The sequence below is a fragment of the Tenrec ecaudatus genome, chromosome 4 (assembly GCF_050624435.1).
Source record: "Tenrec ecaudatus isolate mTenEca1 chromosome 4, mTenEca1.hap1, whole genome shotgun sequence".
NCBI classification, from domain to species: Eukaryota; Metazoa; Chordata; class Mammalia; order Afrosoricida; family Tenrecidae; genus Tenrec; species Tenrec ecaudatus.
In genome coordinates this window covers 69,701,520-69,728,693 of record NC_134533.1, presented here as the reverse complement: position 1 = coordinate 69,728,693, position 27,174 = coordinate 69,701,520, and positions in this window count along the sequence as shown.

Sequence of the window (27,174 nt, the reverse complement as noted above, 5' to 3'; positions counted from 1 at the left end):
AGAGCTTCAAGTTTAAAAATAAATTGATTTTCATTTGCCAGGTTGGTGCTAGCTGTGAGGCCGGTTGGGAGGAGTGTTGTTTTCTTTGCATCGAGTTGCAGTCCACAATGAAGGCTGTAGTCTTTGGTCTTCATCAGTAAGTACCTCAAGTCGTCTTTGCTTTCACCAGGCAAGGTTGTGTCAGATTTATAAAACAGCTTGTTAATGAGCCTTCCTCCAATCGTGATGTCAAATTCTTCTTCATTTAGTCCAGCTGCTCATATGATTCGCTCGGCATACCGACTGGAGAAGTAGGGTGGAAGGATACAACTGATGCACCCCTTTCCTGCTTTTAAACTAGACAGAGTTCCCTTATTCTGTCTGTACCACTGCCCTGGCAGCAGGGTTTCTTCAAGTAGAGTTCACATTATAGACAGCAAGCCTATGCATTCTTTAATACAAACACCCCAGCAAATGGTTATTTTGAAAAACACCCACTGCAATTGAAAACAAACAAAAGAAAGAATGTGTACCTGTTCTTTTAGACAAAGATAAGATGGCAAATTGCCCCAAAGGTACATTCCCTCCCCCACTGTCATGAAGCTTAGTGACGGTGTCTGTTTGCTGTATAATAATTTCCTTGGCTAAAAAGATGAAGTGCTCTAGTCAAATAATGATGGAAGGCTGTGAACTTTAAATTATGTGAGTTTTCACAAAAGTCTTGGGCAGCTTTATTAAATTTTATTACAATGTACCCTCACAAGTGGATCCATGAAAGTAATTGATTTTCTTTGAAATATTCATTTTGTTCTTTATCTAATTCCACGTATCTGCTACCTGTTTTGATTCAAATTTTAAAATGCCTACAGTTATTTTAATATCTGGATGCCTTTCTGCTCCCTTCTTCTGCATAGACCTATATATCGATCATCAAACTCACGGTCACCCAGAGAAAAGGGAAGATCATGTAAGGTCTTTGCTGTGGCTAGTTGATTCTAACTAACGGTGACCCCGTGTACACAGGGTGAACTACTCCATAGATCTTCAAGACTTTTCAGAAGCCGATCACCAGATCTGTCTTCTGAGGCACCAGGGCGTCGGTTCAAACCATGAAACCATTTTGGCTAGTAGTCCAGTGCCTTCCAGGGGCTCCCGGGTCCTGGGAAGCCTCTCTGTACTTTTTCCTCTTAGAACTACTGTGAGCTGTTTGAAAAGATGCTACCAGCACATGCTTTTTTACCACTTCTTGAAATGTGTTAACTTGGGGCTCAAATTAAGGAGTCCTGGTGGTGGAGGGGGTTAAGCATTGGGTTGCTAACTGCAGGATTGGTGGCTCAAACCTGCCAGTGGGGAGAGAGATGAGATCGTCTTCTTCCATGAAGATTTCCAGGCAATCCTCCAGGGAGGTTCTGCTCTGTCCTAGAGAAGTTGGAATCAATTCTATGGTAGCAGTGGGTTTGGTGGGTGGGGCGCAGTTAAACTTAGGGCCCCTGAATATTTCTCAATTATGAACATTCACCGTGATCGCCTTTCGTTGTTACTTATTAATCCTACAGCAAAGGCATTGTTTTTCTCTTTGGGTAATATAAAGTATCCACTTAGCGAGACTGGTCAAGCAGTTGAGGTGAGTTAGTCAGCAGTCCTTTCTGCAGGCAGCTCTTAGTAATGATGAGCTCATAACTCTGGGTCTATTTGGCTTCTTCCATAGAAATGTGACCTGGCTTCAGAAGAATCTCGCACCCTTTGCCATTAGTCCATTCCAATTCATGGGGCCCCCATGGGTGTCGGAGTGGAACTGTTCTCCACGGGGGTCGCCATGGTTGATTTTCTTTTTCGGAGGTACCTCTAGGTGAACTTTCACCTGCAACCTTGCAACTATCCACTGACAACAATCACCATTTGCACTGCCTGGGGAGAATCCAGAATTTGAGAAAGGCCGAGAGGAACGACAGATGAGGTTCATGTGTGATCTGACCTCCTCTCCACGGGTGGCAGTGCCATGGGGAACGGGGTCCCTTTCTTGGTTTGGGTTCCAGGCTTTTACTGTTTCAAACAAAGACACTTTCCATTTTCTCCCCATCAACAACCACTGCGGCTCCCTTCAAAGTCATGCCGTCCATCCTGTGTACACATGGTTCTCAATATTTGCTAGCGTAGGATTTCAATTTTGAACCAACACAGTAGGAAATGTCTCAAGGTGGTAATCTTTTTCCCTGACCCAAACTATGTTGTGATTGATTCAGTTTGTTACTGTCCTCTGTTGAGGACATACCCGGAGCCTGAAGGAGCTGAGGAGTCAAGGTCACCCTTCATGGCCAGCTTGAACTTCCTTCCTTCTTGCATGTTGCTCTTAGTAAGCAGTAAGTTCTGAACTCCTTTTGTCTGCGATCTTATTTTCCACAATACTCTGGTACCTTCTTGGCAGACTCTGGAACAACATGAAACGAGAACCTGTGATTAGTGGAGGGACCCTGCAGAATAAGGACCAAGTGACACAGGAAGCTCTTTTGCTGTTTTAATTTCCGTTCCTGCCACTGTGCCTAACCTATTCTCTAACCCCGATCTCCAAGGACTCTCGTTTCTAGAAGGGCACTTACAGACCGTGTGCCACATTTTTTATCTGTCCTATATAAGGTAATAGAATATTGGGAGAAGTTCCAGTTCTGGTCACTTTGCGCAATTGTGGCTTCTGGTATGTAAAATTTATTTAAAATAAAATTATTGTTTTACTAGGTATGATCCAAAATTAGAATTTCTTCTTATGTTTCCTGAGATCATAATTCTTGAAAAATTGGAAAACTTGAAATACTCTATTTTGACATCTTGGCAAGATGGAGTGATGGTGAATGTTGGAAAATATGACTTAGAAAAGTAACACCAAATCATTGATTACCACCCACATACACACCTAAGAAGAATCACAAAACCATGCTAAGGACTTTAAGAAAAAGAATTTATATTGAAGTTGTCTGTGATTATTAATTTTGTGTGTCAACTTGGCTAAGCTATAGGTCCCAGTAGTTTGGTCAAACATTAATCTAGTTGTTGCTTAATAATGCAGTCTGATGTAATCATTTTCTATAATATAATGTCATCAATTTATCAGTTGAAAAGGGAGTTTTCTTGGATTGTGTTTTGGAATTCTCATTCTTTATAATCTTATTAATATTTTGTTATGATCCATAGAGTCTAATACCTTTGCACAGTCAGTAAAACACAAGTAAATATCTTTTTGGTATTCTCTGCTTTCAGCCAAGACCCATCTGAAGTTAACAATGATATCCTTTGATCCACATCCTCTTCTGAATCCAGCTTGAATTTCTGGCCATTCCTTATCAATATATTGCTGCAACCATTTTTTAACTATCTTCAACAAAAATCTCCTTATAAGTGATGATAATGATATTGTTTGATAATGTACAAATTCTTGGGGGTCACCTTTGTTTGGGGTGGGTAAAAATATAGATTTCTTCCAATCAGTTGGCCAGGTAGCTATTGTCTAAATTTCCTGACATAAATGACTGAGTGCTTCCAGCCCTTCCTCAGCTTGTTGGAACATTTCCATTGACATGTCATCAATTCCTGGAGCCTTGATTTTAGCTACTTCAGTAGACCTTGGACTTCTTCCTTCAGTAGTATCAGCTTTTGATCATGTGTTATCTCTTGACATGGTTGAATGTCGACCAGTTCTTTTTGCTACAGTGACTCTGTGTTTTACTTCCATCGTCTTTCGATGCATCCTGCAGCATTCAATATTTTGCCCATGCTCACTGCCATCATGGGTTTCCACAAAACTAAAACTCTTTACAAGAATAGAAAGCTTCATCTTTCTCCCACGGAGAGGCTGGTGGTTTTAAACTGTTGGTCTTGAGGCTAGCAGTCCAACACATAACCACTATGCCATCAGGGCTCCTTATCTTTTGCCCACAGACACCTTCAATATTTCAGCTCGAGGCTTGACCAGGATATGCTGAGTGTGTTCTTCCTCTTTTTACTCTTAGGTTTCTGAAATTTCACAATGGAATATCTACATATGATTAATTTTTCAATTATTTGTTCTGGGAAATTGGCAAGTGCTTTATCTAGACGCTTATCCTTATGCTTTAATATATTTTTCACTCTTTATTCTCTCCTTAAAGAAGCTCTGTTTATTAGAGATTATATCTTCAAGAACCCCAGTGACACAGTGGCTAAGTCATCAGCTGCTAATGCAAAGGACAGCAGTTCAACCCCATGAGTTGCTCTGTGGGTGAAAGAAGGTGTGGCAGTCTGCTTCCAGAAAGAGTACAGTCCTGGCAACTCTATGGGGCAGTTATCAGTGCTTCTACCTGTCACGTCGCTTCCCCCAACAGTTTTATTGGCAAGTAATTTATATATCATATAATTCAATTGTTCAATCATTCAAGCGTATCAAGGAGAATTGTACAATCACCTCTACCTACATCAATTTTAGAGCAGCCCTCCCCCCCCTTGGCTAAATCACCTTTAAGATAATTCATGTAATCACAATCCATTCTAGTGCTCCCTTCCCTCACGTCTTCATGAGTTACTCCAGAAATCCCCTTTCCCTCCCTATTTCCCTCACCCCTGCATTCCCTACAACCCTCGTAGCTGTTATTATCATTATGCATCCAGCTGGGAGACCCAATAGTAAACAATAAAAAACAAAATCACACTAAGGTGGTAAGGTTAATAACATAATAGTAAACACACAAAAATACTAATCATGTGTAAAAAGGATAAGACTCCCAACAATATTAAAAAAGCCAGGGAAGAAATTTCTGTCAAGGGACCAATAAGAGAAATTTACATCCAGAACAGATCCAGGTCGTGTCTGTAGGGTAGTCAAGGGTCGAGTTTGATACAGCATAATCAAGATTACAGTGACCCCTGCCTGATAGGAAGATGTTCGAGACTCTTAGTGAGTGTGACTAGAGTGGATCTGCCGGTGGCTCAGTTTGACCAGATACTCTGCAGACAGATTCTAGACTCTCACTGGCTCCCGTAGCATTCCACAAAGGCACTCATAATTTTTGCTCTGATACTTTTCTCCTCACCATATTCATATTTTGTAATTGCCATCTTTGGCTCACACAACCTGGTGTGCCTCTTCTGTGTGGACTTAGTTGACTCCTCACTTGGTTGGCTGCTTGTTTGAGTACACAAGATTCAAAACACTATTCCAATTGCTAGCTGTGCACCATCTGCTTTCTTCACCATACTTTGCTGTAACACCCTGACCTTCAGTGATCATTTCATGAAGGTGAGTATCTAGCAGGGCCCTGATATAAGAAATGATTGTTCTTAAGGTGAAGCTAAGACCTTGGGCCTCTACTCAAACACTCCCTCTATGCATGAATACCTTCTTTTATTAAATTGGAACTCTATGATGCTCACTCTCCCGACACAACGGCTGGAGCCAAAGTGGGTGAACAAGTAAATGTGGTGAAGAAAGCTGATGGTGCCCGGCTATCAAAAGAGATAGTGACTGGGGTATTAAAGGCTTGAAGATAAACAAGCGGCCATGTAGCTCAGAAGCAACAAAGTCCACATGGAAGAACACACCAGCCTGTGTGATCGAGTGGTCCCAAAGGGATCAGTTACCAGGCATCAAAGAACAAAAAATCATATCAGTGACTGCACACCTCCATGATAGGATCGCTGAAGACAAATGGGTGCACAAGCAAATGTGGTGAAGAAAGCTGATGGTGCCCGGCTATCAAAAGAGATAGTGTCTGGGGTCTTAAAGGCTTGAAGGTGAACAAGCGGCCATCTCGCTCAGAAACAAATAAGCCCACATGGAAGAAGCACACCGGCCAGTGCGATCACGAGGTGCCCAAGGGACCAGATATAAGGCATCATGCAAAAAAAAAAAAAAGATATAAGTGTGTGTATGTATGTGTATATATGTGTATATGTATATATGTATGTGTATATATATATATTATATTAAATGAAGGGGGAAGTGCAGATTGGAGACCCAAGGCCCAAGTGTCGGCCAATGGAGATCCCCTCATAGAGGGGCCTAGGAGAGGAGATGGGTTAATTAGGGTATGAGGTAGTATCGATGAAGAACACAGCTTTCCCCCAGATCCTGGATGCTTCCTCCCCCCAACTACCATGATCCGAATTCTACCTTGCAGGGCTGGATAGGACAGAGGCTGTACACTGGTACATATGAGGGTTGGAGGTACAGGGAATCCAGGGTGGATGATACCTTCAGGACCAAGGGCGTGAGGGACGATGCTGGGAGAGTGGAGGGCGAGTGGGTTGGAAAGGGGGAACTGATTACAAGGATCCACATGTGACCTCTTCCCTGGGAGAGGGACAGCAGAGAAGGGGGGAAGGGAGACCCCGAATAGGGCAAGATATGACAAAATAACGAGGTATAAATTACCAAGGGCAAATGAGGGAGGGGGGAAAGGGGAGGGAGGGGGGGGAAAAAAAGAGGACCTGATGCAAGGGGCTTAAGTGGAGAGCAAATGCCTTGAGAATGATTGGGGCAGGGAATGTATGGATGTGCTTTATACAATTGATGTATGTATATGTATGGATTGTGGTAACAGTTGTTGGAGTCCCTAATAAAATGTAAAAGAAGAAAAGAGAAAAAAATGATAAGGGCAAAGACTGTACAGATGTGCTTTATACAGTTGATGTATGTATATGTATGAACTGTGAAAAGAATTGTATCAGCCCCAATAAATTGTTAAAAATAAATAAATAAATAAAGGTCTCTCTTGCAAGCTTAAAAAAAAAAAAAAGGTGAAGCTAAGATTTAGTGTGAGCCCCAACCCATTCCTGGATCGATACTTTTATTTTAATTAACTTGCTGTAAGTTGGGAGCCGATACACATCACATAGCTTTGTATTTGTTTCTTGGCCTTTCTTTTATTGTATATACTCACTGTCATTGAGTAGATCCCCCTGTGGGCTTCCAAGACTGTAACTTTTTATGGGAGTAGAAAGCCATGTCTTTCTCCCAAGGAGCAGCTGGTGGCTTCAAACTGCCAACCATGTGGATTATAGCCCAATGCATAATCACTACACCACCAGGACCTTCCCCTTAAACCAAGTTGCCAGTCACATAACTAATGTTCAACCAATGTTTATTTTACAGATGATTATTGCACTGGAGCTGTTTAAATAACCTTTCTAAATGGTTGGGAATTCATTCTAGAGACTAGGAATTTACTTACAATACCAGATCCCATTAAGTAAACAGTAGGGAGATGGAAGAAATAGAGGCTGAGAAGTAGGGAGAGCCCCTTGCTGAATATTAGGGAGGAAAATCAATAACCACTTCTCTGCCGCTCTGACCCTGATTCTGCAGTGAGAAAGCCTCTACACAACTCTCTTAGAGAGCATTATTTATAACAATGGAAGAAGCAACACGAGTGTCTAAAACAGGAGGATCTGTTCATGGATGAATATTGTGTACTTTAAAATGATGAAAAATGATGTGCACATATTTTGTCGAGAGAAATAAAGGTTGTGCAGACACGTAAGGAAATAAAAATGGTTTCTGGGTCAAAATGCTTGGTCTCATGAGAAAAATTTAAATTATTTTTCACGATGTTCCAAGTTGGTTCTGTTATAAATACTGAAGACTTCGCCTTCATCTCCCTCTCCCACACTTGCACCGTTTTTGACAGATGGTCAGTCAGCAAATATTAACTCCCGAGCAGCAGACAGGAATGTGAGCTTGTGCGAGGATTGGCTACACACTCTAAACTGTAGGGAGAAGACCATTGCTTCTGGACTTGTCCTCTCCTGCTCCAATTTCATTTGTAGAATAAAATATCAGCAACTCATGCTTCCAAGACGGAAAGGGAGATACCTCGGTTGTACAACGGCTCCAAGTTCAACCTTCGCACTTGTGGAATGGCACAGTAACATTGCTCAATAGGCTAACTGAAGCCTGACTTGACAAAATGGCACAGGCAGATAGCGAGCACACGCTCACTCGCCTGGGACACAAAGGAGTGACGCTTCTGTCTGAGCCCCACTCTTGCTCAGACGGCATATTGTGCTTGTGTTAGTGTGTCAACATATTAGTCATCATGCTTCTGTTTTTTGCATTTTATTTGTGTAAAATATCATAACCAGCGTGTGATACCAGCAGTAAAGCTAAGAGGAAAACAGTGAGAGGCCTGGAGAGGTCAAGAAAGAAATCATTGGGAATTTGAATCAGGGCGCTGCTTGTCTGATGTGGTGGCCGAGTACAGCATGGCAAAGTTAACATGATCAGCATTTTTGAAGAAAAGAAACCTGCGATTAAAGTGGCTAATGTAGTGAAAAGTGTGAAATTGTGAACCGCGAAACAAAGCGGTCATCATGGAAGGAGCCTTTCCTTCCAAAAATGAACATTTCTCCTCCTCCCAGGAAACCTTCAATCAAGGTACAGTCCCTGTACAAATTTTTAAAAATTATTTACTGCATTGTGTTTTGATAGTTAACGTGCTGTCTTTATTGTGTTTAGGTGCCTTAGAAGGTATTTGTAAGTGCCCTGAATAATTCTGGCCCTTCACTCTTCCATTTAAAAATTTAAATCATCTTATCAAGTTCTATATCAATTCTGTTCAGATTTTTTTTTTAATCACATCAAATTTCCACAGCAATTTGGGGAGAAGTTGACATCTTTTGAATTTTCTCTTTAGCGATCTTGACGACCTTCTGTAGATTTATTCCTAGGGGGTTGGATATTCTATGATACAATTATAAATATACTTTACAATTTTTAAATTAAATTTTCTAGTTGTTTGTTCATGATATGTCAAAGGACAACTGACTTTGGTAATCATTGGCTCCCTGGGTGGTGTAAGCAGTTAAGGCCCTCTGCTGCTAACTGGAAGGTGCAAGTTCAAGGCCATCCAAAACTGCAAAAGAAAGTCCTGCTGATCCACTTTCAAAAACCAATCCTTGACAACACTTTGGAGCATAGTTACACTCTGGTAAACGTAGAGGGTTATCATGAATTGGCATCAATTGAATGGTAACTGGTTTGATAATCTTGTATCTATAACCAGCTGCCAATATTTCCTAATAATGTATCTGTACATTAATTTGTGTTTATTTTCAATTGGTGACATTTTTATATCTTCCTTTCTATTTCTTACACATTAATATCCCTTCTTTGGTGTATTGTACTGACTGGAATAGCGAAATATAGTCTTGGATAAAAGTGGTCATATATGACGTTCCCTCGCTGGCCAACAGCACTACGGGGGACAACACTGGAGATACAGTGAGGGAATTATGCCCGTTCTGACCACCCCACAGTCGGGCGAATCACGATGGAAGCACAACAGAGCAGCAAGGGGAGCAAAATCACAAAGTCCCTGAGGAATCCCGAAAATAGACTTCTGTCTCTGGTGTCAGTACTTGGCACCTTATCAGATCTGATTGGAAGTCATAAAAGTCAGCAGATATACCTGGAACTATTTATAGCCCTTTTTCTTTTATTATTAATAATCCTGAGGAGAAAACAATGGGACAAATGGTTGCAGGGAGGTGGGGGGGATAGGGGCCAAACATGGGAGAGGAGGAGATGTGGGAAAGGGAGAGGGGAGCCAACAAACTCAGGGACAAGGGAAAAACAAGGGTTCTAAAATCAATGGTGAGGAGGATGCAGAACGCCTGGTGGGGTTTGATCAATTGTAATGTAGCTGAGAGAAATTACTGAGAGCCAAATGAGGGGTGGACATGATAGGGGAGCATGAGGAAAGTAAAAGGAGACAGAGGAAAGAACTAGGAGGCAAAAGCCGTATAGAGAGGTATAAATATAGGCATGTACATCTATAAATATATTAATATATAAAGATAGGGTATTGATCTATGTACACATATTTATATGTTAAATTATTAAGGTAGCAGATGAACTTTGGGCCTCTACTTAAGTCTTCCCTCAACACAAGAACATTTTGTTCTAATAGCCTGGCATTCCGTGATATTCACGTTCCTGACACAATCACTGAAGACAAAATGGATGCATAAGCAAATGTGGTAAATAAAGCTGATGGTGCTCAGCTATTAAAAGATATACCACCTAGGGTCTTAAAGGCTTGAAGTTAAACAAGCGGCCATCCAGCAGAGAAGCAACAAAGGAAGCCCATATGCGAAGAAGCACACCAGCCTGTGTGATCACAAGGTGTCAATGGGATCAGGTATCAGAAGATTAAAAACAAACAGAATATGTCGATGTGAAGGAGAGGGGTCAGAGTGGGGATCTGTGATAGGTTTATTGTGGCAACCTAGCCAGTGAACACACGTGGGATTACTTGAAGGGCAGTTTAATTGAAGGGTGGAGAGATAAATGGCTCAGCGAACCTCACCTTTCTTTCTCTTGCTCACCAGAGTGCAATTGCCTTAGCTAGTTCTCTGCCTCAGCTGGCAAGGCTCACTTCCTGTGAGATATCCCTGAGGAGTCACATGGACCTACTCTGATGCAGCCCTGGGTGCTGGAGAAGCCACATGGAGAGCCCTGCCAGTGCTGAGATACATCAGAGCTGAGACACATCACTACTGGATCCAAAGACTTTCTACCCACTGGCCTGTGATTATCCTACATTCGACATCATTGCATGTGTTTTGTGAGTTTAATATCTGTTTCTACTTTGTTTATATTGATTTCTTCTGCTTATTATTGATATAATGATTAGTAGAAATGTTTGTTTGGAATTATGAAAATAGAGAGTTTGTAAACCCACTTGCCTCAAGTCATTAATTTGATCTTTAGATGGGTTTATGACACACCTGAAAGGAAGGCTTCAAAGAGATTATCCCCATCCAGTGCTTTGGAGGACTTAGGACACTTGAAGGTCAAGAGACATGCCTAGGGGCTATTGACAGATTAAAGAAAAAAAGGAACTCTGGATTTGAAGTTTGAACTCTAGTGGTCTTTGTCAGAAGCTGAAAACAATATGGAGCCATGAAGGAAACTCCTCTCTAGGACTGAAAGTTAAAGGGAGCCTGGGGGCAGGCTGAAATGCTTGCTAGATGACCACCTGGGTCCACTTGTTGAGTAGAAGTGGGAGAAGTGCAGCAATAAAGAGACAGGTTGTCTGGCCACTGACACCCATGGACCTGGTTTACAGGAAAAAGAGACGAAGAGGAGAGCGGGTTGACTGGTCTAAAGTTAATGACCTAGCACAAGGGGGCTAGGCTTGTTGAATATTTGGATGAGCACATGGTCTAAGGCAAGGAGACCAATGGGCATCCTGGTGAGGCTGAGTGAGGCAGCCCACACTGAGTTGACCAGAATCTGACAAGATGAAGAGATTTTTGAGCCTGTGAACTGGTGCATATTGTTGCTGAGTTTATGGATGGCCTGTCCTGATTTGACTTTGTTTATGGTACCTGGGGTGCTGGAGAAACAAATAATAAAAATAGAGTGGATGGTTATTTGACTTCTCCCTCATGGTAGTTAGTGTTTCTTCTTTGGCTAGCTGGAAGTCAGATATGTCCATGCAGCTTACTGGAAAGAACATGGGAAGCTAAAGTTTTTATTATTATGTTTGGTTGTAGTCTTTGGTTATTTCTGTGTGAAATGGCAAAAATAAATGTTGTGAATGTATATTTTGAGCTCAGGGGTAGAAATCGCCATTTGAAATTCTCTTTAACCATGCTGCTTAAGGAAAATAGTTGACAGAAGGTTAAAATGTCTGACAGAAAGCCTGAATCTGGCTTGATGCTCTCAGAGGCTTAATCCCATATTTTTGTATAAATCGAAGAGTTTAGATAAGGATTTAGATAAACTAAATAAAAATTGAACTTGACTGTTTTAAGAATTGAGTTTCTGTGGATTTGTTTCTCTAGACTAACACAGGCCCCAAAAGCTATCTTTAGACAATTGGACATCCCTCACAGAAGGGTCACATGGAAGGGATGATTCAGCCAGTGTGCAGTATAGCATCAATGAACACACAACGTTCCTCTAGTTCTTTAATGCTTCCTCCTGATCACTATTATGACCCCAGTTTTACTTCACAAATCCTGCTAGACTGGAGTATGTACATTGGTACAGATAAGAGCTTGCAACATGAGGGAGGAGGGAGCCGGGAGGGAGGGGAAAAAAAGGACTTGATGCAAAGGGCTTAAGTGGAGAGCAAAGGCTTTGAAAATGATGAGGGCAAAGAATGTACAGATGTGCTTTATACAATTGATGTATGTATGGATTGTGATAAGAATTTTATGAGTCCCTAATAAAATGTTTGAAAAACAAAACATAAAGAGAAAAAAGAACTTGCGGCACATGGAAACCAGGACAGATGGAAGCCGGGACAGACAAACCCCTCAGAAACAGTAGTGAAAATAGCAATACCATGAAGGGAAGGGGAAGAGGGAAGGAGAAAAGGGGAAACTGATAGCAATGATGGATATATAATCCACTCCTCAGGGGGGATGAATAACAGAAACATGGGTGAAGGGATTCAGCAGACAGTATAAGATATGAAAAAAATTATATATATATATATATATATATATAATTTATCAAGAGTTCATGAGGGTGGGAGGGTGGGGTGAGGAAAAAAGAGGAACTGGTAATAAGGGATCAAACAGAAAGATAAGGTTTTGAAAATGACGATGGCAACATGTATAAGTTTGCTTGATGGCCCCAGTAAAATGATTTTAAAAAAAAGAAAAAGTCATAGCAGGTATTCTTGTGTTCTTTTCATGACTTCAGAGATATGCTTTCAAAGTTTCCACATTTAGGTTAATATTCTTCTATTTTTAAAAAAATGAATCATCTTTATTAGATGGAGGGGTTTCTCATTTGTTTCTAATTGGCTATAAGTCTTCATCATGATTGAGAGTTAGATTTTACCAAAAGATTTTTCTGAATCAATTGACATAATAATGTATTTCTCTCTTTTAATCAACTAATACAATGATTTATATTCGTGGGTTTTCTAATATTAAACCAGTTTTGCATACCTAGATTAAATTCAGCTAAGTATTATGTGATTACTTTTTCATGCACTCTTGGATTAGATGTGCCAATATTTTAAGGATTTTTTTTTGCATCCATATTCATGAATAAAACAGGCCTGTAACTTTCCTGTTCTTGAAATGTCTTTGCTTCATTTGGTACACTATGATTTATTCATCCATTCTCCTGTCAATGGGCATTTATTAATTTCCAGAATTTTGCTGCTATAAATAGTCTTGTATTTGAACCCTGATGAATACCTAGGAAAAAAATGGTTTTGTCTAATGGACACAAATGTCAGCTTTATGAGATAATGCTATCTCTTGGCATTTTCCGTGAGTTACTTTTATGTTGGTCATCCTTTTCATAAGATTCAGCTAGTTACTTGTTATCTTTTTATGAATGGACTTTTCTCCTTAGGGTAGTTTTGGGGACTTACAGAAACATTGGACAGTTAGTTAAGAGAGCTCCTATCTCCCTTGCACAAGGTTTGTTCTACCAAGAACATCCTACTTCAGTAAGACAAATTTGTCAGACTTAATGAACCAATATGGATACATCAATGTAACCAATGTCCATAGTTTATTGGGGGTTCCTAGTCTTTACTTCATGCTCTGTTTCTGTTCCAAGATCTCATCGAGGATTAAAAAAAAATTTTTCCCCACAGAAGCTATTCCAACTAGTGGCAATCCCATGTATTTGACTGCACTCCGTCGGGCTTTCAAGGTCGTGGTCTTTCAAAAGCAGATCACTGGAAACGTAGATTTGGAGAGGCCTCTGGGTGTGCTTACCCACTGGTACCACCCAGAGATGTCTCCACCAGAATGCATGGCCTCTAGTTGCCATGCCTCCTCAGGCTCCGCTTTTCAAACTTTACTCCTTCCATAAGAGCCTGGCGGATGTAAGCAGTACTGCTAAGGAATAATATAGGGCATCACTATATTGGAATTTGGGTGTTTTGGGTTTTTTTTGCATGATTGGACTGGGGTTCTAGGGGTTTGGGGCAGAAGATCACGGATGGAAAGGGTCATTTTCATCACTTATCGGAGGAACATATCAACATGATTATGATTGATAGTTCACATTGACCTTTATGACTGACTGCAAACACTAATGGCATGGGTAGTGTTTGTCAAGAGTCTTCACTATAAAGTTACCCTTTTCTCCCCCTTTCCCTGGGGATTCCTAGGAAGGCATCACTGGGCAGGCCACACTAAAGGCAGGAAAATTAGACTCCCTCTCCTTCAGAGTGTAGCAGATACTTAATTGATCTGGATTTTTTCTGCATGAGAGAATTGTCTCTTAGTCTCAATTTACTATTTTTTATTGTGTTAGAAATAGATATAGCAAAAAATCTGCCAAGTCAAAAATTTACAGACATAATTCAATTCAGTGATTAGCCTTGGACGAAGCACCGTCAGAATGCCCCTGAACAGTGAGGATGGTTGTTCAAACCCACCAGCTGCTCAGGAAGAGAACGATGACATTGTATGCTCCTGTAAAGATTTACAGCCGGGAAATGATATCGAGGGTCACTTCGAGTCAGAATCAACTTGGTGGCATTGAGTTTTAATGCACTCTGTCCGAGATGTCATTACTACCCAATTGTAAGGACACTTCCCATCATGAGGTTTCGCCCGCATGCTCTATAAGCGTTGTGTGTTGTTTTTGTTGCTGCCAGTATTTTGAAAGGCTATGGTTTTGTCTAAATCTCAGGTATTTTAGCTACACTGTTACAGTAGTTAGCATTTTTGAACCTGTCTCAATAACTTTTTTGGAGAACAAAGTAGTAATAGATAAAAGAAAAGGGGGAGGAAAGTGAGACTGGTGCGAGTTTGTCTTGCTTACTCTGGACACATTGTCACGAGAGACAAATCACCGGAGGACAACATGCCTGGTAAGGGAGCAGCCAAAAAAAAGAGGGTCACCCTTCATGCGATGGATCGACACAGTAGCTGTAACCATGGGTTCAAACACAGTGAGGCTGGCACAAGGCAGGCCACATTTTGTGCTGATAGAGAGAGAGTCATTGTCAGTGGGAGCTGACGCAATGACCCTAGGCAATGGCAACCACAACCATCATGCAGTAAATCTGAGAACATTCTTCAAGTTCTCCAACCAGCACAACAATTCTTTTCCAAATCATTCCACCAACATTCAAAGACACTCAGTGTCCCCCAGGCAATGACTCCCCATTCCCCCTCCTTCCCACCTCTAGTGACCCCTAAAGAGATTTGGTCTCTATACACTTGCCTGTTCTATAAGTAGGGTCAACCAGTATTTGTCTTTTTGTGACTGGTTTATTTCACTCAGCGATTTTAAGCTTCATCCACATTATAGCAGGTATCAGAACTTCATGTCTCTTCCCCTTGCAGAAGGGTCACAGGGAGGAGACAAGTCAGTCAGGGTGCAGTGTAGAAATGATGAAACATACAATTTCCTCTAGTTCTTGAATGCTTCCTCCCCCTACTATCATGATCCAAATTCTACCTTACAAATCCAGCTGGATCGGACGATGTACACTGGTACAGATAGGAACTGGAAACACAGGGAATCCAGGACTGATGAACTGCCCAAGGACCAGTGGTGAAAGTGGCGATATTGGGAGGATGGAGGGAGGGTGGGGTGGAAAGGGGGAACCAATTACAAGGATCTACATATAACCTTCTCCCTGAGGGATGGACAACAGAAAAGTGGGTGAAGGGAAACGTCAAACAGTGTAAGATATGACAAAACAATAATAATTTATAAATTATCAAGGGTTCATGGGGGAGAGGAGAGCAGGGAGGGAGGGGGAAAATGAGGAGCTGATACCAAGGGCTCAAGTAAAAGGCAAATGTTTTGAGAATGATGAGGGAAACAAATGTACCAAAGTGCTTGACACAATGGATGTATGTGTGGATTGTCATGAGTTGTACAAGTCCCCAATGAAATGATTTAATGATAAAAAACAACTTCGTGTCTCTTTATGGCTGATGAGTATTCCATTGCTTGTATATACTGTATTTTGCATATTTATTCATCAGTTGGTGGGCATTGAAGTTACTTTCACCTTTAGGCTACTGTAGTTAGAGATGTAGTAAACACCGGTGTGTACACGTACCGTTCTGCTTGTACATGTGTTCCTGTCTTCAGCTCTTCTGGATGGAGAGATGGATCGGGATTGTGAAGTCATATGGTGCTTATCTAGCTTTAATTGTTTGAAGAGCCACCGACAGTTTCCCACAGTGCCTATCCCATTCCTACTCCCATCAGCAATGGGTGCGGATCACAATTTCCCCATGCTCTCAGTAGGGGATGAAAGGACATTTTGCATCGGGTCAGTCTGCGGCACAAGATCTCCAGAAGGTCCTGAAGAGCCAGGATGTCACTTTGAGGACTAAGATGCACCAGACCCAAGCCATGGTGTTTTCTTTGACTTTTAATAGTTCTATTGGCGTGTAGTTCCGATGTCGTATACTTTAATAGTCCGCTCATATGGAGAAGCGCTGTGCAATGGCCCCCACAGTCCATTTCAGAGCAGCTCTTTCTTGTCCTCATTGTAGTTACCGCCCCATCCCCCACCCCCATGCTCCTAGGTAATTGTTAAGTCAGTTACTGTCTCTATAGATTTACCCATCCTGGATTTCATAGACAGAAAAACAAATACACAGACCAAAAGTAAAACACAGAACAACAACAAATGAAAAAAATAAAACAAAGAAAACCCTCAAAGGAAAAGAAAGCAGAAAATATTTAAAACTGGAGCAAATTCAAACTGGGTTACAGGAGAGATCAAATAATAAGATGTAACATTTTGACCTAACTACCTCCACCTTAATTGACTTTACAATGCTCTCGGTGCGATAGCAAGGCTGTTGACATCATCAGATCACGGTCAGAGCAGATTCACTGGAAGCTTAATCCACGTGGGGACCCTGCAAATGGATCTGGGGCTTTCACTGTCACCCATAGCCTTCTGTAACCTGGGTTTTCATAATTTAAGCTCTAATACCATTCCCTCCTTGGATTTAGATGTTATTATTTTCAGTTCTTGGTTCACACAGGCTGGTGTGTTTCTGCCATGTAGACTTAGTTGATGCTAAATTAAAGGGCTGCTTGTTTTAAGGCAAGCATTTAAAACCCCAGACATGTGATAGCTAAGCCATGGTGTTTTCAATTGCCTCAAATGCATGTGAAAGTTGGACATTGAATAAGGAAGTCCAAAAAAGAATGGATGCATTTGAATTATAGTCCTGGGGAAGAAAATCGAATGTAACATGGACTGCCAAAAGAATAAACAAATCTGTCTTGGAAGAAGTGTAACTAGAATGCTCCTTAGAAGCAAGGACAGTGTGTCTTTGCTCTCATGTCCTTTGGGCATGTTATCAGGAGAGACCAGTCCCTGGGAAAGGAAATCATGCTTGGTCAAGTAGGACAGAGAAAAAGAAAATCCTTGATGAGATGGGTTGACACAGTGGCTGCAGCAATGGGCTCAAACATGACAATTGTCAGGATGGCTCAGGCTCAGGCAGTGTTTCCTTTTGTTATACCCTAGGCCACTGTGAGTCTCACCCATCTGAGGCCCCTAACCACAAGAAGGACTCAGGACGTTGACACTTTTTCATGAGCTTCTTGGTTATTTGCATATCCCTTGGTGAACTCTTTTTTTAGTCTACTGTCTCTCTGTGGCTTACACTGGGGAATCCCTGTTGTTCTCTCTTCCTGGTGACCCCTCCAGGCTGCTGTTGTGGGGTCCTGGTTTATGACTGCCAGCACCAGCACCATGACAGGCTGTATAAAACCAAAATCTGGGGCAGGCTTAAGCTCTAGTTTCAGATTCCTGGATAATGAAGTAATTCTGTCAGAGAAGGCATCACCTGTCCCAGACTGACCAGTAGGGTGCAGCGACCACCCCCCAACCACCCCCACCCCCCAATTGACCAGTCAAGAAAACACGCGCAAAACTGCTTGCCAACAACCACTGGACAATGCTGATGCCAGAAGTTTTCTCCAATAAATTTAAAGAACAGCAACACTGTACTGCCCCAGGTCCCTGGCCCCATAAAAGCCCAGGGAACAAAGAACTCGGGGCTGATTCCCTTTTGAATGTTGGGTCCCCGCTGTGCTGGGCAGTGGAGGGAGGGGAGGGAAGCCCTAGCTCGAGCTAGCAAATAAACTCCTTTTGCCGTGTTTGCATCTCAACTGGTCATAATTCTTCCGTGCGCCCAAGGTGAGCTCACATTCCCTTCCCCAATCCAACATTTGGGGGCTCATCCGGGATCTGGGATTGAGAGCATGGGCCCCCACGGGCGCACGGACTGACCTTGAGGTAGTAGTTTTTCTGGAATTCTGTCCGGACAGGTTTCTGGGTGGCGCCGTTAATTGGGACCAGAATACGACCGAGGCGGACGCACCAGAGAGGTCACTGGTTGGGTTCAGAATGGGAGACGTCCTCCTGTTCCCCTGGTAAGTTCCGGTTAGAGTCCGGACCTGGGTTCTGACAGACTGGGTCTTTTTGGACAGGGAGGCAGTAGGTGCCTCAGAGAGTCTGCAGACACTGTGTGGTCATCCTCTTTGTTTAGTCCGTGTCACAAGTTGTTTGTCTGTCTTGCTTTCGTGTCGTTTGCCTTGTCCTCAATCATTTATTTTTCCACAGCTATGGGAAGCTCCTCCAGCACCCCATTGTCCCTATTGGTGGATAATTTTTAAAAAGTTAAACTAAAGCAAATAATCTTTCTGTGGAAATTAAAAAGGGAAAACTAATAATGTTGTCATTCAGAGTGGCCAGTGTTCGGAATTGGATGGCGGAGCAAGGAAACCTTTCGTCTACTGATTATCCAGAAAGTAAAAGATGTTGTCTTCCAACCTGGATGAGAAGGCCATCTTGACCAAATACCTTATGTCCCGGTGTGGCAAGATTTTGGCACGGAATCCCCCTAATTGGATAAAAAATTTTCAGACCCAGGTCTTGGTCACTAACAAAGTTCACCCCAAAATTTTGCAGACTGAGGCAGAGTCACCGCCTGAAGATGCAGAAGAGACCTGGCGAGCGTCGCCCCCTTATAATCCCTGCTGCTTGGACTCCCTAGACCCCAATCGCCTCCCACCAAAAACTTCCCCTCCAACGTCTGCCCCCTCCCCTGCGCTCCCACCTTCGCCTGTCTCCCCTTCCCCCAGCCTTCCTCCTTCTAGTTCTCTCCCTCCTCCCGTTAAAATTCCTGCAGGGCCTGCCACTCGTTCCTGACAGCGATTGGGCAGGGATTTTAAACCCTCCAGTTCCAGCCCAGGACCTCGTTCCAACCCAGAGCCTCACTCTGCCCAGGCTCTGCTGTTGAGGGCAGTTGGCCCGGTAAGAGATGACAGGAAGCAAGGTCTCTAATATTGGCCTTTCTCCACCAGTGATTTGTATAACTGGAAGTCTCAGAATGCTAGGTTTTCTGAGAATCCTCAGGATCTTATTAACCTCTTAGACTCTGTTCTGTTCATGCATCAGCCCACCTGGGATGATTGCCAGCAGCTTCTCCACATTCTCTTCAACACAGAAGAAAAAGAGTGAATCCAACAGGAGGCTAGGAGGCAGTTACCGGGTGAAGATGGCCAGTTCACAATAAGCCTTGGGGTGATCGACCAGACATTTCCTCTGGAAAGACCTGCATGGGACTTCAACAAACCAAAAGGAATTGGGTCCGTTCCAAATGTGCCTGGCTACACAGCTGAAGAAGAATTGGGGGCCAAACAAAAGCTGCAAGCCCTCACTGAAGAGGGCTTGCCGTGGCTAACGGCTCAGGACAATCTTATCCTCCCCGCTGAGGTGGGACGAGAGATGCTGTACAATTTACACCATACTACTCATTTTGGAAAAAGAAAGATGCTGCAATTGTTGCAAAGTTCAAAGGCCAAGGACTGACTGCAGAGCAGCTAGTGAGCCAATGCAGTGTCTGCCAAGAAATGAAACCAGGTAAAATTATAAGCATGCATCAAGGGGCTAGAGAAAAAGGTAAGCAACCTGGGCTACATTGGGAGGTGGATTTCACTGAGATCAAGCCAGGCAAATATGGTTACAAGTACTTGTTAGTCTTCTTTGATACTTTTTCAGGTTGGGCAGAGGCTTTCCCAACTAAAAGAGAGACAGCCCTGATAGTAGCAAAAAAGATGTTCGAAGAAATAGTTCCAAGATATGGAATGCCTCAAACAATTGGATCCGATAATGGACCTGCTTTTGTAAGCCAGGTCATTCAAAATTTAGCCCGGGCTCTGGGGACAAATTGGAAACTGCATTTGTGCATACGACCCACAAAGCTCTGGGCAAGTAGAGAGAATGAACAGAACTTTAAAGGAGACTTTGACCTAATCAGCCTGAGACTAGCGAAAACTAGGTGACTTTCCTGCCGTTTGCTATATTCCGTGTGCGGTATTCCTCCTACATGTTTGGATTAACACCTTTTGAAATTGTGTACAGTAAACCACCCCCCTATTAACCCTAGAGCATTCAGTCTGCCCTATGCAGGGCCTGCTGAGGTATTAGGGGCTATGCAAGCCTTGCAGGGGGTATAGGCCAATGTTTGGCCCGCCATTGGGGCTGTTTACCAAAATGCCATTGAGCAGGCAATTGCAGCTCGAAGTCAACATCGGCGTTTGCCTGGAGATTGAGTCTGGGTTCGAAGGTTCCGTAGCAAAAAACTGGAAACTAAATGGAAGGGGCCCTATCAAGTTGTTTTAACTTCTCCCACAGCCTTAAAAGTAGACGGGGTGGCGACCTGGATACACCACTCCCATGTACAACCCGCCAGTGAAAACGAACGAAAGCAGCAGCAGAACCAGTGGAGGCATCGTCCAACCCAGAAAACCCGCTGAAAAGCAAATTAACTCAAGTGACCACCTGAACACTGCCAGACCCATCATGAGAACACCAAGAATATAGGTGTTAATAAGTACCTTTGTGTTTATAGCCTTTATAAAAAAGGTAATGACTAACTCAAATCCTCACACACCATACAACCTTACCTGGGAAATCACTGATTTAGAAACTCAGGAAGTTTGTAATAGAACCTCAAGATTGGCCCCAGTGCACACCTGGTGGCCAGACCTGTACTTTAACCTAGAAAAAATTAGTCCTTTAAAAGAAATGAAAGGGGGATCATGAAGGAAGAGACAAAGGCGGGTATCCATAAGTAAAAACGGGTTTTAGGCATGTCCAGGGTTTAGGACCGGGAAAATGAGACGTGAATGTGGGGGAGTTGAGTCTCTTTATTATGCAGCTTGGAAATGTGTCACTACCAATGATGGGGATGGGAAATGGCGGGTCAAATCTCTCTTCATTGAAATGTCTTATGTCCGACCTTGTTCGTGAACCAGGTATGCTTCTGACTGTAACCTGATACGTGTAACGTTCACAGAGGAAGGAAAAAGGGACAAACAACGGGTTTCAGTACTTTCCTGCGGAATATATCTCTATCAAAGCCCATTATTTGACACCATAATACAATTAAAGATAAAAATTTCCCCCGCTGCGGGGGTTGTAGGACCAAATCCAGTACTGGGAGGGGGACAGCAAAAACAAAAACACCCTCACCTATCTGTCGCCCCATCCTTAAACCCCAAAACCCTGGTAAAAATGGAAACTCAAGTAACCCCCGTTCTATGAGGCAGTAGGACTAGCTGCCCCTTTCAACCGGTTGAGCACAGAGACCCCTGGGTCTTGCAGATGGGATCATAAAGGCCCAGGACTGACACTCCAGGCAGTCACTGGAAATGAAACTTGCATAGGAAAGGTGTCGTCTAGCCACGGTCAGTTCTGTGCTAACATCTTCCCGTCTGTGAATACAAGGGGTAGAATAAAATAGATAGTTCTGGCGCTCAATGGGTGGTGGGTGTTCTCTAAAACCGGACTGACTCCATGTCTTAGCCTACCTGTCTTTAATGAATCAATAGAGTTCTGCATCATGGTGCTAATATTCCCAAAAGTTATTTACCACCAGGAAAGAGTAATGTATGATGCATGGACAAGGGGTATGGAGAATACCAAGATGACCAGGGAAAGGCGAGAACCCTTCACGGCAGTAACCCTGGCTACTCTTTTTGGCCTTGGTACAATAGGAGTAGGAACCAGCATCTCATCCTTAGCAGTACAGTAACGGGGATTTAATAGTTTAAGGGTAGCCATAGACGAAGATATAGCTAGAATAGAAGAATCTATCTCCCATTTAGAAAAGTCACTAACCTCCCTGTCCGAGGTAGTGTTACAAAATCGCAGAGGACTAGACCGAGTGTTCTTCCAGCAGGGAGGACTGTGTGCAGCCCTGGGGGGAAAATGCTGTTTTTATGCCGACCACACCAGAGTGGTAAGAGAGTCCATGGCTAAAGTCAGGGAAGGATTAACCAGACAGAGACAAGAACATGAACCAAAAAGAATGGTTTAAATCATGGTTTCGTAACTGGCCTTAGTTTACCGCCTTGCTCTCTACTTTGTTAGGACCCCTAATCATACTCTTGTTCATTCTCACTTTTGGACCATGTATTGTAAATAAGTTAATTGTTTTTTGTGAAAGAATGTGTCAATACTGTCCAGCTAATGGTACTACAACAACAGCATCACAGGCTGAATCCTGACCCCCGTCTTGTAATAGAAGAAGTACAGAACGCCACTTATGAGCAAGAGTGCTTGTAAAGACATAAGGGGGGGGGGGAGAGAGCTCTGCATAGCATTAGGAAAAATGTGCTGAGTTTATATAAACTACCCCAGACTAGAGTAAATCTAATATAACCTGCTAATTTCTCGCTTCTGTGCACCTGCTTACTGCCAAATCAGGTTGGAGTATGGTTACTCCAAATAGTGACAACATAAAAAATAGGGGGATGTGGGGTCCTGGTTTATGACTGCCAGCACCAGCACTATGACAGGCTGTATAAAACCAAAATCTGGGGCAGGGTTAAATTCTAATTTCAGATTCCTGGACAATGAGGTAATTCTGTCAGAGATGGCAACAGAGTAACACATACAAGAGGGACTCCACAGAATTCAGCCCAGGAGAGTTGCTTAGAGGGAAATTCAATACTGCTGGAATGCAGGAGGAGCATCATAAAGATAAGTAGGCACAGACGCACGGGGTTTTGAGAGGCTGGGTGCTTTTGGCTTACCTCAGTGGATGCCAGCTGGGGCTTGACCTTGGCCCGCCACTGACTCTGCCAGAGTTGGGACCATTTGGAACCGATAAAGGGGGCTTAATCTTAACATAGTCACAGTTTGCCGCCTGCCTTCCTTAGGGCAGGGACTAAACCCTTACAGCTCCACAGGCAGGAATCAGGGTTCAGCTACATAGTTACTTTTGTTTCCCTCTCTTCTCTATATCCCCCCCCCCCCCCCAGTCTCAGCGGGCTTATTTTATAATTTTTTTCTCCTCTTTATCTCATTCCTGTTCTCTCACACACCACTGCTGACCTCCAGACCATTTCCCTTAGCACAGGGCATTTATGCTTGTGCCACACCCAGCTAGGTGAGCTCCACCCTGTGCAGCTATCCCTAGGCTGGAGAAAGCCCTGCCGACCTCCACCTGGGGATACTCTGCTCAACATCTTACAGGGGAATTCCTAACTGTGTGCCTGGGGGCCTAAGGCAGCATTGCCAACACTCGTCAACATTCCAAGCTGCTGCAGGAACATCTGCCCAACCTTCGCAACACCAAAGCAGGCAACTCGCCAGCCTTCTGGGTCACTCCACTGAGAGGGAAGTCACAGGAGGATAAACTGGTAGGTTAATTCCATAGTGAAATTAGCTGTAGGCAGTTCAAAGAAGCATTCCTACAAATCTCCCAGAAAAAGCCAGTACTCTGACTCCCTGGAAAATGGCACCTGGCTCCTCTAAAACAATACAACGCAACAGCCATCATCCCAAATGACCTCAAAGAAAAACAGGAGAAACAAAAGATAATGGCAGAAGATGTCCCAAACATAACGACATGCACAGAAGAAGCAGACATTGAGCTGCCACAGAAAGAAATTTTCAGAATGCTGCTTGGAGTCATACAGGATCTGAGGGAAACAATACAGAAAAAGGATGACGTGATAGAGGAGATAAAGGCCATACACCAAAGGGCAATACAGGAGCTTAGGGAGGAGAAAACAAAGACCAGTAGCAGAAACACGAACCTAAAGAATCGACTGGAGGAAGCAGAGAATTGTATCACTGACTTTAACAAACGTGAACAAAAATCTAATAAGATCATCAGAGAAGCGGAAGAAAACCTAAGAGCTATGTCTGATGGGATGAAGCGGAACAACATTAGAATTATTGGCTTACCAGAGGAATACACAACAAAGAAGTCATCTGCAACAATAGTGAGAACTCTTGGAGGAAAACTTCTCCAGCTTAATTAATGGAAGCCAGGCAACCATTCAGGAGGCTGAAAGAACACCAGCTAGACTAAATCCCAAGAAGTTACCAAGGCATATAATAGTTAAACTGTTCAACTTTGAGGAAAAGGAGAAAATCATGAGAGCAGCTAGGGAAAAATAAACAGTAGCATATAAAGGTTACCAAATAAGAATATGCTCAGACCTATCAGCAGAAACTATAAAGAAGAGAGAGTGGAGTAGCATATTCCAAAAATTGAAGGAAAACAATGCAAACCCAAGAATACCCTACACAGCCAAATTATCGATCAAGATAGATGGAGAAGTAAGAGCCTTCCAAGACAAGGAAAAACTCAAATAAGACACTAGAAGAAACCCAGCCCTACAAAAGATGCTTGCCGACCCAGTATAGGCAGAAGAACAACACTCACCAAGCATAAGAGACCGCCACATAGAACAACCTCATCCAGAGGGCAACAAAGAAAAAACAGACCCCAAGATAGCATTTGCTTAAGGATGGAAGCAAGTCAAGAATGATACACACACACACACACACACACACACACACACATGCACAACACACTAATGAGAAAGGAAAGTAGGAAAACACCCAACACAAAAGGTATATAAGATGACATCACAGAGTCCGCAGATGGAGATAATAACCCTGAATATCTATGGCCTGAACTCAGGCATTAAAAGACCGAGACAAGCAGACTGGCTTAGAAAACAAAACCCATCAATCTTCTGCCTACAGGAGACATATCTCAAGGCTACAGACAAAAATAGGATGAGAATTAAAGGCTGGGGAAAGAAATACCAAGCAAACAGCAATTCAAATAAAGCAGAGGTTGCAATCCTAATCTCGGATGAAATTGACCTCAAAGTGAAACCATAAAAAGAGATAAGGAGGGACACTATATATTGCTTAAGGGAACGGTAGACAAAGGACCACTAAGCATTGTAAACATATATTCCCCAAATGAGGGATCCGCTGAATACCTCAACCAAACACCCCAAATGTTGAAAAAAGAAATTACAGCCTCAACAATTATAATGGATGGCTTCAATATACCGCTCTCTGAGAAATATAGATCACGGGAAAAAACACTCAATAAGGATGCTAGAGATCTAAACACTACAATTAGACAATTTGACCTGATAGATATTTACAGAGCTTTCACCGAAATACAAAAAAAGTCACATTCTTCTCAAGCTCACATGGAACATATTGAAGATAGACCACATTCTTGGGCATAAGGCGAACCTACATAAGTTTAAACATATTGATATCATACAGACCTCTCTCTCTGACCACTGTGCCATAAGGCTGGAAATCAACAAAAGGAAGATGAAGAAAACAAGAGCAAACAATTGGAGGATGAATAACTCTCTACTGCCAAAGGAGTGCATACTGGCATAGATCAGAGATAAAATTAGGAAATTTCTAAAAACCAACTAGAATGAGCACACGATGTACCAAAATTTATGGGACACAGCAAAGGCAGTTATCAGAGGAAGTTCCATAGCAATACACGCACACCTGCAAACAGAAAAGAGACTCATGATTGATATGCTGGTACAAAATTTACAACAACTAGAGCAGAGTCAGCAGGACAATCCTACTCATAGCAAAAGTAAAGAAATTATAAAAATCAGGACTGAGATTCAGGAGAGGAAAAATAAGAAAACTATGGAAAAAATTAATGCTGCTAAAAGTTGGTTCTTTGAAAGGATAAACAGAATCGACTGACTGCTGGCAAACCTAACCAAGGAAAGGAGGGAACAAATTTTAATAGCAAGAATAAGGGATGAAAGACGGGACATTACAACAGACCCTAATGAAATCAAAAGGATGATTATACAGTACTACGAACATATTGTATTCCAATGAATTCAACAATTTGGAAGATATGTATAAAATCTTGGAAAACCAATCCCTCCATAGACTATCTTTGATGGACGTTAAGAATCTCAACAGACCCATTGCAATAGAAGAAATAGACAAGGTTATCAAGGGATTACCAACAAAAAAATCCTCTGGACCAGATGTCTTCACTGGAGAATTCTACCAAGCATTTAGGGAAGAACTAACACCTATCCTACATAATCTCTTCCAGAACATAGAAAAAAGATGGAAAACTCCCGAACTCCTTCGATGAAGCTTGTATAATTCTGATACCAAAAACCAGGCAAGGTTCCCACAAGAATTGAGAACTGCATACCAATATCCCTAATGAACATTGATGCAAAAATCCTTAACAAAATACTGGCCAATAGAATACAAAAGTATATAAAACAAATAATTCACTATGACCAAGTGGGATTCATACCAGGGATGCAGGGATGGTTCAACTTACGAAAGGCCATTACTATTATTCATCACATTGACATGAAAAACTATAGGAACCACATGATAATATCGATAGATACAGAAAAAGCATTTGACAACATCCAACACCAATTCCTGTTTAAAACACTTGAGAAGATAGGAATGGAAGGAAAGTTCCTCAAGACAATACAAGCTATGTATGAAAAACCAACATGGTAGTCGATGGAGAAAACACTAAAACAATCCCACTGAAAAAGGAGACCAGACAAGGATGCCCCTTGTCCCCACTCTTATTTAATATCGTGCTGGAGGTTTTAGCTAACAGCAGAAGGAAGAGGTTAAACTATTGTTATTTGCAGATGATATGATTTTACAAATGGACAATCCCAAAAGTTCCACAAGGGGAGTACTGGAAGCAATAGAGGAGTTTGGCAGAATGGCAGGATACAAGATCAACAAACAGAAGTCCATTGGACTGCTATACACTTCGGATAAGACCACAGAAGAGGAGATCTTGTGCAGGTGGTACCCTGCACAATAGCCAAACACAAATTGAAATATCTAGGGATATACCTGACTAAAAGAACCAAAGATCTATATGGGG